Below are 12,831 nucleotides of genomic sequence, written 5' to 3'. Positions count from 1 at the left end.
CGGAACGTAAATAAACAAAGGGTGGTTCAATTCCTTCGTGACTTTTCAACTTAGGTAAACTACCTGCTCAGGACTCTGGAGAGTTGCAACTGTGCGCCGTTGAAGCGTCTCTGTCAGCTCGTCATGCCCCGGGTCTGTTGATGACGGCCGGCTCGTCACGGTATTTCGGCAGGCAGCGAACGGCCCACCATCAGAGGGCAAGTTGGCGAAGGTGGTGGGTCCCTGCACCTATGTAAGCCTCTTCCTTTTCCGCATCGTTTGGATGTCTATGGACGGCACCTTCATGATCGAAAAGGTGAGCTCAACCATGAATTGAGGTGAATGCGTATTCAGAATGTTTCAACATGATTGGTTTGAAGAACGAAGAACCATCTTGGGCCATCATCTATGATTCCCAAGTAAATGTTGCGTGCCATTCAAACGCTATTGTGTCTCCCCCTTCTCTCTCTCCCTTTCTTTCTCTCTTTCTCTCCCTCTCTCTCTCTCTCTCTCTCTCTCTTTCTCTCTCTCTCTTTCTTGCATTTTCCGTCTCTCCTTTCTCTTTTATCTCCTTCTTTCATTCATCTTCCTCTTCTATTTTTATTCCTCAATTTCTTTCTTCTCTTGCTTTTATTTTCCGTACATGTAATACTCCTGCATAGAACCCCTGAAATAATCGTCAGATTTGCACATTGTGAGGTGGTTTGTATTCCCTCTGTTCCAGAACGCTGCACTAACGGACTCACTGATGGATATGAATTGGCTAGTAATGACGCAGGAAGCTAAAAAGAGACGGAAGGTGCTCTTACAAAAGGCTAAACGTCCATTCGGTGTCGAAGTGATGGGTTTTTTCATCGTCCAGAATTCAAACATCCTTTCGGTGAGATGGGAGTCGTGTGAATCTCAGTGTGTGTTGTTTCTGCGTGTTAGAGGACTCGCTTCCATCATGATGTCGTTTTAGCTTTACTTTTCTTAGACGCGGGCATTTCGGTGATGAGCTGTTAATTCCAGCCAATTCCGAGCGTACAAATAGTGCGACCATTACTTTATCTCCGCTCGTAACCCTGTGGACCAAAACACTGTCAAAGTGGAAGCACCTCCTCCCGTCCTACGTGCTCTCACTTTTTATACGGCCCGTGGTTAAGATGAAACTTTGCAAAATTATTAGACATGAAGAAAATCTCCTGGGAAAAAGATGCATGTGGAGCAAGAAAGCATGCTCCAATGCCTAAGCATTTAACTAAAAACACGGCATTTGCTAAGCAAGTTCCTTTATGTGGCATGTTTTCGAAATGTACAGTGTCATCCAAGGAAGTGTTATCACATGGCGCTCACGATTAAAAACCGAATGGTAAATGCCGATATACTTATTTTGCACGTTCACACATTCTCTTTTGCACTTGCACACATCTGTCGCCAAGCTGTGCAGGACTGAGCTGACAAAACTTTATGTTTAATATAGCGATTACGGTCATCTGATTTTTCGAATAGAAGTAAACATGCTTCAGGCACCAATGAAATTTTTTAGCGGTGAATGCTTCCAAATGCAAACTGATCGAACTGAACCATTCATATTTATGCTTAGGCTATAGCATCCGGGTGCATTTATGATCTGTAATGGTACGACATGCTATTGCCCTGTTGACCACCGTCATTATCAGCCATAATTTTTAAATAAACAGCAAATTTCCATGTTGCTTGGTAACCAAAACATGTCAACCGACATCATCCAACTGAGCCCTTGATATGGGTGTGATGTTACCGAAGCTCGCCCGAACGTTTGAAGAAACAGAGGCATGCTTAGCTTCTCTCCTCCAGCTTCTCTTTTCGTATCTCCTCTCCTCTAGCTCCTCTATACGCAGTTTCCCTACTCTAGCTCTTCAACACGCAGCTCTTTTCTCTAGATATCGCAGCCGATGTTGACGGCGTTGCCGCCAAACACCGTTGCTTCCATGACAACATGGTCACATGATGTCATTTTCACTTTTCAGATTTTGGGCTTCGTCCTGACATACATCGTCTAGATGGGCGGAGATGGCATGAACCTTGCGGAAGAATGAGCCAGCCCTTATCCTGGACAAACACAGCAACATTGATAGCTCTATACCGTCACCATTTGAAGCACCGGTATTATATTTAGTTAGGCTAAACTTTCGCTTTGCGCGACGCGCAATTTGCTTTCAAGGCGAGTACAGTTTACTGAGACGTTTTGTCTTCATCACCAATGGCATTGTGCAGTTTCGTCTGCAGACTAAATAAACTACAACAGTGCACTCCCCTATCTGGTGACCGAGATCATGATTTAGTTTGTTGGTAAAATGCTGCCTGCAAAATGTTTCATTTTCAGGCAGCAATTGGGTAGTGCACAACTCTCCATTTCTGTACGCAGAGTAAGCTCTTAGGTACGTAAGCTCCATGCGGATGCGAGAGGCGATGATGGTCGGCGGCAGGTGGCTCTGGGCTGAGGTCGCGCAAGATGAACAGGCCCCGCGTGCCACCGACAGGCGGAAAGCTGGCAGATAGAGGGCGCTCGCCGCTGCCGCCCCGGGTGGGTCGCTGGCATACAGCGGTACGTGGGTTGAATGGGACCGGATCGCCACCGGAGCCCGCGAACCATTAGGAGCCCTGAAAGCAGCGAGGCTGTCACGTTGGGTGATAAGGTCACTAACACAGCGCCTGTCCAGCGCTTGAAAAGTTGCCGCCATCGTTTCTCCCCGACGAGCTTCACTGTCGAACCTGATCCCAAAGAATTATCACTCCTTGTGCTCCGTTTAGGTGACACGCTGCGGCCATAAACAAGACCGAGAGGTAGTACAGAAGATGGGGATAATGTGGGACTGCATTAGGGGTTTACGATCATTGGGCGTAAGATGGTGGCAAATTCTATGCAAACAGAAAACGATGGAGTTGCACTTTGACAATATAGGATGTGTGCATCTCCCAAGAAAGGGTACTTTCAAAAGTGCCCCCCCCCCCCTCCCAGCATCTCCACAGAGAGTAAGAGGCTTAATATGTGTCCCGCAATGTCAAGCTGAGAGCATGAGGCTTCCGTCAATGGTTATGGACTGCCGATAATCAGGAGAACAAGATATGATACGCTGTTTGATTTGAAAGCAAAATATAATGGCGATCGATAAGTGATTTACATTGCCCGCCGATAGTGCTCTGACGAGGGCATCGTGTGCGCATGACGTCACCCGCGGCGTGCGCACGACTAAAGACATTTCAAATTGGCCGCCGTATGTTTGAAAACCACCGTCCCCCATCAGCGTTGAGCGAGCCGCTGTCGTGGGATCGAACAAATAAAAACGATAAGTTAAAAGTATAAGCCCCTATTGGATAAGTGCATTTTGCTGGCAGCTGACAACCCTAAAGTAGACCTATCGAATACTCGCCGTCGAATTCATAACGCGAGATTTACGACTTTTCCAGGGTCGCTCCATGCTGGCCATCACGCTACGGACGGACCAGATTCAGTTAGCAATATGCCGTCAAGATGTGATCTGAACAATAAAGTCATGCTGGGCGATGAGCCGGCCGATACATTTCCGGCCGATAATTTTCCCACACTGGCATCAAGGGCACGTGGTCGTACCCACCGCGCACGAATAAAATACTTATATTTTGGACGCCGTTATTTTTCAAATCGCGGTTTAGACACGACCAAGCGTTGAGCGGGACGCTCTCGTGGGGCCGAACAAACGAAATGGATGCCCTAATCGTACAAGCGTATGGTGCTGGCGGCTGGTAGCCCTGTAGAACAGCTAATGAATGCACAAAGTGCGCTTATAAGCGCACTTTCATATATTTCGCATTACATATCACGTGCGCTTAAAAACTTAGCTATGGCCGCCTTATGCTAGCCGTCATGCTAGGAGCAGTCAGGCTCAGACCCTAGTGAAGTTTTACATCTACGGAGACTAGGGCGTCCTACCTCAGTATCTATATGGCCTTGGTCAGACCACAGTAACTAATGGAAAAATGGTGATGTCGGCCGATTAGCCAATTCCATAGCATGCCGATATTGCTTCCACAACACTTCCACAATGACATTGTGTGCACACGGCTATACGCACCACGCACGACTAAATGTATCTTAAATTTGTCGCCGTATCTTTGCAAATCGCTGTTGCGGAAGGCCAGCCAGCGTTGGATGAGACGCTGTCGTGTGGCTGACCAAACACAATGGATGGACTAATCGGGCAAGTGTGACGTACGGGAATCTAATAGCTCTTTAGCAGCCCTATTGAATACATACAGTCACACTCTTCGCGTCCGATTATAAAAAAGATGTAAACATGTACATATTTGAAATTGTCGATTTTGTGAGCAAAGCTTGTGACCGAAAAATGCGTTATAGAATGCAACTTACCTAACAAATATAACGTACATAGTTCATGCAAGGTCATGTTAATTCAGTTTATTATTTATTATGTCTTGCATTGCTCAAGCATTGCAAAGTCTTAGCGTCAAGATAATTCACGTTGACCTTGGGTCAGGTATGAAGCTCAGAGCAAGGTTGAAACCAACCCGCTTTTGTGTTCGAGATCTTGCCATGTGGGGCTGTTCGAAAAGTTGTAATGTCTTGATAACAGGGATCGACAGCGACATCTTCCATGAACTTCCTGAGGGACAGAATAGGTCACTGACGTAAAGTGAAGCACAGCAACTTTTTTAGGAACGCACCGCCTAACGTCATCCTTGATTCTCATTCCAATTCCAAATTGAAAACATTTTTGCAGGTTTTTGGTTAACATGACTTTGTAAAGGTCAAAAAGGTCACTGACCCAGGACCAACACCAGTGACCGCTTGCTGAGAACAGGAATTTAGGTCCAAGGCGGTTACATGTGGAGGTCTGGGAGCACTTTGGGAACTGATCTTTTCTACTCGCTTGAAAGATACTTTGACAAACCTGTATGTTAAAATGATAAGAAAACTGTCCTGATTAGCTATACGCCACTCTTGAAATCATCATTGTATAATAAATAATAGCCAGGACATGATTAGCTTTTGTTAAGTGCGAACGACTTTCCTTTGTGATATTAATATTCCTTGTTAACATGTTGACTGGAGTAGCTTATTCTTCAAAGTCAGAAAACAAAAAAGTGGTTATGTGCTTGGGGGGACATGGTCCATGCACCAACGAATCATGCATGGCGCACGAAGACTGGCCACGCGGTGCACCGCCTCCTCCCGACCCCCCCCCCCCCCCCCTCCTCACCTCACGCGCATTGTTGGGGCGGGGTAGTTGGAGCAGAAGAAGGCAAGGGCGTCCCGTGAGGGTGGTGTCGTCTCTGGCTTATATGGGACGACTCAGTCAGACAAAAGCCCACTAATTGAGGGTTGATCCAGTCCCTGTTGTGCGGGTGGAGCGCGCGGTTGTGTTGGCAGCGCCTTGCATCAATGCAACGCTCAAACAACGACGTTGCGGCGATCCGTTTGCAAAGAACAAAACGAGTGCACAGCGAAGTTTAAGGGGAGTACGCCACCTTCTCTGTACTCACTTATTGAGACCAGACATCCCCGATTTTAGCGATAATGCAAGATTTTTCAAAATCCCTCTCAACAGCCCAGAATTTCTATTTTAACCAGCTACTCCTGCGAGACAAATATCGATGAACTCTGTGCCGACTACTAAAAACGAAGCATCTTTTATTTGCCTCGCTTTTTCGGCGTCTGTGTTCTGCAATGTTTGCAGTGCACTCATTTGTCAAAATACTCGCGAAATAATTGTTTCCAAAGCCTGAAACACTCTGTACTCTGAAAAATATACAAACCTAAGACTATTGCCCTGTGTACACTGCGTGCTGATGGGTAGCAACGACAGTAACGCGATTTGAGTGTGCTGTTAAGGTTATAGCGCGCATCTGATGATTGGATCTCTTGGGCTGCTGCGATGCCACTTTGAAGAACCTGCTGAGTCGCGCCGCGCGGGATGTTCATAGGAAATCATGCGTGATACGGGCGTGTGAGAACTGTCTACGCCTAGTATAGAGTTCGATCATTTTTTATTAACACCATCACTGTGCATGCAAAGAACATTTTAAACTTGGCCGATAAAATCAGATTTAGCCAGTGTGTGAGCACTGAACGTTGTAATTAAACAAAGGTTGTTCTTCCAATGGATGAGTTCTTGGCCAAATTGTCAGAAGCCATAATTGCGGTTACCAGACATCACTTAACGGCATAGCACCAATGTAAAATTTTCGATGACCTTTAAATAGACTACCCGAGAACGAAGCTCTCGAGGAAAGGGAAGAGAAGAGCGCTTGCGACGAAGTGGGGGGGGGGGGGGGGGGGGAGGGAGATCTTGGAAAGGATACTGACAGTGCCAGCCTGTGGCGCCTCCAGTCCGATGGTATTCGCTCTGCTGAGAAGCTATGCCGGCTCTGACAGGGCAAGGCTAATGTACAGACGGTATGTTTCTTCGTACTGAAGGAGAAGTCCTTCGGGCAGAGGACAAATTTAGCTTGGATACGGCCAACATTGTCATTGTGACACAGAAGGTCCACAGAACAGCCCCAGAGAGTGTTCAGACTGTCATTGAGACACAGAAGGTCCACACAGCAGCCCCAGGGAGTGCTCAGACTGTCCTTGTCCGTGTTAGATTCAGGTGTTGAGAGGGAAGTAGCGGTCGCTTGATCTCAAGAGTTTTGATTAGTTAGGGAGAGTTAGACTGATCCACTGGCGCACTAAGTCGACTTCCACGCGCATGCAAGCCATCGTGTTGTTAAGTTTCGTGTTTTCTCACATTGCGCTCATTTTCCGCCGCCCGTGCGGGGAGACGCGTGGGAGATGCTGCGCATGCAGCTGCCGACGGATGGCGCGAATGAGGCGTAGTCCCTTGAAACATTGTTTACAAACCTCTCCAAGCCGATAAACACCTTTTTGTATTGGGTTTATGAGGTCAAAACAACACTCTTTCACGTGCAACTAAGAAAAACTTGGTAAAAAAATTACTTTACATGCATTGCAAATACTCACAATGCCACAATACATATTTATTGTGCAGTGATGATTCCAACCACGACACACACGTAATTTGGAGGGTTTTGACATCATTTTGACGTATAGCTTTATACGGTTTTCCTTCATCGTAGTGATAAAATCGCCGCCGAATGAAGTCATCCCACCACAAACACAGAAATGCCGGAGGCTGTAAATCCCGAGCCGCTTAACTGACAGGCCAGAAAATGCCATAGACGTCTTCAGCACCTCTGACAACCCCTGTAATTCATCTTCATCAAGATCCAAGAGATAAGGGTGTAAAATTAACGCTTCGGCCCGTTGATTTGTTGTGGAATGCCCCTCTATTCAGTTCCATGCAACTGATGTACGCCCACATGTACATTCCAGGCTGCAACCGATCAATTATAGGATTGCCCACATGTACATTGCAACGCAACGCCTGTTTTCTAGAGCCATAGTCAAGAGCCCGCTGTGCCTCGAGTGCAGTTTTTCAGATGATTTCGCTGATGCGTTGCTAGGGAGCCAACCCAATGAAATGGATGCCTTCGGCCGAGAGGCATTTTGCTGAGTTAGCTGAAAGCCCTACAGCAGTGCGATCAAATGCATGCTTTCGCACCTTTTGCGTGCAATTTTAAGCATTTTTCCGTGCCGCCACATATTTGACATCACGTTACCGTCCGCACTGCCGTATTTAGAAATGACGGTACAATGAATGACAACCGACAACCGACGTACAAAGCCAGCGGAAAATGCTCCACGGCGATGTCGTGTGGACATAGTCACACGCGCAGCGAACAAGAGCTTCATTTGACACGCGCTCGGGTAACCGGTTGAATGCGAGGACTGAGGGGGTAATTTGACCTCGCAGTGAGATGTTGAATAGTGATAGAGCTAGTGAAACTATATTCCCAGGGTAGGCAGGCTGTTGTGTGAAATCACCTCTGTTGAACTTTGAGGTCCCTAGATCATGACCGTCGGGTCCAATAATTTCAAAAAGGTAAGGCTCCAAATCTGTGTTCGAAGTGCCCTCGGACCTCCCCATTCAACCGCATCTAACGAAGGTTAGGTGTCTCTAAACTTAGGTACTTAAGTATCTTAGTTAGGTATCTCTAAAACAAAATGTCACTAGTGTTTATTAAGGTCAGTGCCTGTTAGAAAGCAACGATAAGCAGAAATGTTTTAGATGTTTTGGATGTTTTGCTTTTCTTTTCTGTTCAATCTCCTGAGTGTCGGTGTACTGTGAAACTGTGGCTCGCTGTTTCAAAAAAAGAAAAACTGGATAAAAAAATGGATGAAAAACTGGAGTAGGATCATCTGCAGGCAATTTTGAATTCACATCTGCTATTCGTTTCGATAAAGGCACGTTGCCGAAGTATCAACGCATCTATATCTCCATTCTCCTGGTTTTCTTCGGAGGAATAGGGCTATTGCTACTGTCTTGTTTATGTGAAAACATTCCTCGCAAATGCACTGAACAACTCACGTCTTTTTTTCTAATAAGCGCCATGGCTTACGCTAAGTGGCATGTTCCTTAAACCAAAAGCTTGATCGGGGCTGTTTTAGGTCGGTAGCATTTTCCGAACTGTATCAAGTCCAACTAAGATGTCTGTTGACGTTTCCATGACCACGAAATTTGAGATGGGAAATCTGAATTTTTTGAAATTTGGGAAACTACGCCTTAAAGGAAGTTTTGTGTTGTCCTCTGTCTGAAAGCAATACCTGACGGACGGTTTTTAGAATAAGTAGCTATCCTAAATTCCAATGTTTTTTTTAAATAAACCATCTCAAAGAAGGATGACTTCGCGGCTTAGTGCAAAACTTCGTTGTCGCATCAAATTGAACGAACACCTAGGATTGCCTCTGCTAACAGCCATAGGCTGATCTTCACCTGTCACAGCTTAGCGACCTTGCAAAGTAGATTTTTTTATTGGTACCAAAAAGTCAGAGAGTAAATTTCCTACAGTTCAGCAAAGGTTGGCGCGGTTTCGCCGAGGCATTGGGAAGTTCTTTGGGAAAAACCCTCAGGGGAGGTCAAATTAGCCCCACCAGAGCGTGTGCCTATTGAACGCCACGGTATTGCAAATCGCCAGTTCGGCCGGCCCGCCAGCATTGAGTGATATGCTTTCAGGGAGAGGGATCAACCAAATAAGATGACACTATCGGCCGACAACCTGCTGCAGTGCCAGCTGATAGCCTTATCACAGTGCTATGAGATACAGAATGACGCAGTCATCGCACGCAATTCTAAGAAATTTTCCTGGGCTGCTGTACAATGGTCATCACGCCACAGGCCGGCCAGCCGAATTTAGTGGTAGTTACGGCTGCTGATTGGTGAATTGTTGCTGGTTGCGGTTACTTCTAAATGCGTCGTTAGGGGTCATTTAAACAAAGTAGCTCATGCAGGCCGACGACCGATTCAATCTTGCCTGCCGACGGCACTTTCACAGTGATATTGTGTGCACACGGTATAACGGTACACGCTGTCAAGGAGTCAATAAGCTAAAATGGCTGCTTTCGACCGACAAGCATGTTGTAATACCAGCTGACAGTCCTACAACAGTGTTATAGAATATATTCGTTCGCAGTCTTCGCGCCAGGTTACAAATATCTTCACGGGCTGCCGCATGTTGGTTAGCGCTACTGGCCGGACGGCAGCGATGCTAATTCTCCCTAATGACGTCATCTAGACAAAACAGGAGATGTCGACCGACGGCTGATTCACATGGCCAGCCGATAATGACTGCTTTGCGTTTGCTCGGAGGGCCCTGCACTGTTTCTGTGCTCTTCCTGCTAGCGTGTCGGGGCGCTCTTGTCAATCAGAGGCCTTCCACGGATTCTTTCCAGTCGCCAGAAAGGCTCTGTGGGCTACAGCAGGGGACCACATGTTGACTTGCCCGGGTATTCACAGTGGCTCGGGGGCCGTTTACGTTGGTTTCGGTTTACCTACCGACACACTTGCTCATGGGCCCTCTGCGTTGGTCTAGGGCGCCTCCAATTTTATGTCACTTGCTTAGGGCTCTACGCTCTTGTCGGGGTTCATCTGTTAACCTGCTTATGCACACTCTGTTGGTCGGGGCCCTCGAAACTGAGTCCAGGAAACTTTCCATTTGGGTGGAGGGCCCTGCACACTTGTCGGGGCCCCATGCGCTCCGGCACACTGCATTGTTTAGGGGCCCAGCATATTGGGTATTTCAATGTAGGGACCTACGCTCTTGTCAAGGCCATCTTATAGCCTGCTCGGATGCACTCGATCTTTCGGGGGCCCTCTACATTGGGTCTTGGGGAAGCCCTATTTGAATGGAGAGCCGTACGCTCTTGTTAGAAGCCCTATCTGTTAAGACGCTCGGACACACTTTATCTTTCGGGGGTCCCTCTTCATTGGGTTTTGAGGACTTTCTGTTTGAATGGAGGTCCCTGAGCTCTTGACGGGGGCCCGATGTAATAACCTGCTCGGGAACTGGCCACGCGCTTCTGTCGGGGCACCCCTATCTGTTACCTGCTCGGGCACACTCGATCGTTCCGAGGCTCTCCATGCTGTGTTTTGGTTACTTTTTAGTTGAATGGATGTTCCTATGTTCTTGACGGGCCAGCTGCTTTACGGGCCGCAGTTTTCTAACAAAACGTTACATGCAACTCATTTGGACGTCTTTGGGCCTACAGACGACCAAGAACGGTTACTGGCAAAATTAAAGACTTTATGAGCAGATAAAGTTGATTGTCTGCTGATTGAGAAGGCGTTGCTTGGGGAAATTTCGGGGTTGATTACGGTGTGCAGAGACACAGCGCTGTTGCCTGGACCTTATATGTCCACTTGCCGGGTCAGTCTGATCGCTAGGGAGCTTTCTACGTTACCCTTGATATCTTTGCACTTTCTCGTGGTGTCCAATGCCGCTGTTCGGGCGCTATCTGCTTCTATGCCTGAGCACTCTTGATCGATCAGGTTTTCCTCCACGGATTTCTCCCGTTTTCCCGAAAGGGTCCGTACGCTTTTCCGGGGCGTCATACGCCAGGGTACACTCAGTTGCTCAGAGGCCCATCATGTTAGTATCGGGTTCTTTCCACTTACTCTAGGGGCCTGAGCTCTAAAATGGGTGAAGGGTCCGTATCCCCCTGGATTTCACCCGAGCGTGTTTTGCCCAAAAAATATCGACCGAAAATGGTATTACCTGTTTTTATATTGGCATCTCGCAGATGTTTATTATATCTCAAATCAGTAACGCGAAAAGACTCGCCGACATCGACGATATCACTCCTCTGTTTTTTTTTCACAAAGTTTAGACTTGACACGCGCTCGAGTGGGGTCAAACTGACTCCACCTCGAAAATTGTTATAGAATGATTTCGGAATGGCGCGGCGTAGCCGCGCCAGATTTTGCGTAGCTGTAGACAACTACATAGCGGATCGTCTGGCATCAAACATTTAGATGCACTATGTAAGGCCACTGACCTGTGGCAGGTCAGAGTTAGGTCATGGTTTCATCGAAGGCGATTTTTTTCGAGAATCGTTCAGCCTGATCCAACAACGCAGTGTTAAGCGAAGCCATACACCTCAGATATTTCCTTAGGATACACAACAATTGAATAAGCAAATGAAATTGAACTAGGGTCAGGTGTTAAGGTCAGACCACGGGCAGGACCAACCGTTTTTATTACTCGAGGGCTTGCTGTATGGGGTAGTTTCTGGTGCTCATTTCACATTTGTTGATAATGTAAACCACATTTTACACCTTCCATGGGCTTCTTAAATGTCAGAATAAGTCACTGATCTGAAATGATCCAGGTCAACACTTTATTTTTAGCAGCATACTGCCTAGCGTAATCTTGTCGCTTATCCAACTGCAAAACTCAAAGCAGTCTTGTATGATCTTGGTCGCCATGACTTTCACAAGGTTACACAAGGCCACTGATCTCACATGAGCATATGATCTTTTGATTGGTACAGTTATCTAGGTTCCAGAGGCCCTTTGGAGACCAACCTGGAACTTGACCTCGTTTGACCTTATTTAATCCAGAGATCATGACCTAGAAACCTCGAACTTCAACGTAAGTGAGTTCACGTACAGGTCAACACACCCTGTGAATTTGGCGTCTCTAGCTCTCTTGTTCCTGAGGTCTCAGCGGATGCAATTACCCCCCCCCCCCCCCCCCACACTCTCCCACCCGAGCGAAGGGTACTGTGCCGGCCACCCGGGCGCGCGTTAATTTTATAAACCCCGCTGTTTATCGTGCAAACCCCTTGAAGCCCAGGCTTGCATAAGTAGCATTCATTGCCCCTCGGACACTTAGGCTTCGAGATAGAATATTTCACCTTATACTTATTTTAGCTTCTTGTTCGTCCAAGCTATGCGTACGCGCAGTTTCGATTTCCTAACGATACGTTTGATTTCCAAAAGCAGGTGCTCAGCTGTGCAAGGTAGTGTTAAGAATCCGCCGGTTGACGGGGCGTGTTCCCGTTTCCTAGCATGCATCCCCCATGCCCTCTAGATGTTTTGACCTCTTCCAACGTTCAACCTAAAGGTCGTGGAGAATATACATTGCCCAAGAGCTAAGTCCATATTTTTATGCTCCTTCCGTGTTTTTCACTGCTTGATAAGTTGCTTAGAGCCATATGGAGCGTATTTCGAATTATATTGTGTTTAGTGGAAGTCGGATGCGCAGATTCGCAGTGCAGAATCATGCCAGAGTTGGTGGGCTTGATCGCAGCCCCGTTTCTAACGTTGTACGATTGTTCCTCTTTTCTACCGTCACTAGTGTACCCAAATGCCGACGCCCTTTCTGTACGGTCCATTGCAAAGGCCGAATTGGGTAAAGAAGTTGGGTTAACACTACATGACATAGATGAACACTTGCTCTGGAAAATTCAACATATCCTTACACAATTAA

The 12,831-nt window shown here is 47.0% G+C and overlaps 1 long non-coding RNA gene across 1 annotated transcript; it reads left to right on the top strand.

Moving 5' to 3' along the window:
* Positions 1-206: 206 nt before the first annotated feature.
* On the top strand, positions 207-1,993 carry LOC119109177 (uncharacterized). Its single transcript, XR_005095405.1, has 3 exons — positions 207-295; positions 704-859; positions 1,971-1,993. It is a non-coding gene; the product is annotated as an uncharacterized LOC119109177 (long non-coding RNA).
* The last annotated feature ends 10,838 nt before the right edge of the window (positions 1,994-12,831 follow it).

Source organism: Pollicipes pollicipes, unplaced genomic scaffold, assembly GCF_011947565.3.
Source record: "Pollicipes pollicipes isolate AB1234 unplaced genomic scaffold, Ppol_2.1 Scaffold_7231;HRSCAF=8579_pilon_pilon_pilon, whole genome shotgun sequence".
Classification (NCBI taxonomy): Eukaryota; Metazoa; Arthropoda; class Thecostraca; order Pollicipedomorpha; family Pollicipedidae; genus Pollicipes; species Pollicipes pollicipes.
Note: the sequence above shows the minus strand (reverse complement) of the source record. Positions and strands in the feature narration are given on the sequence as shown.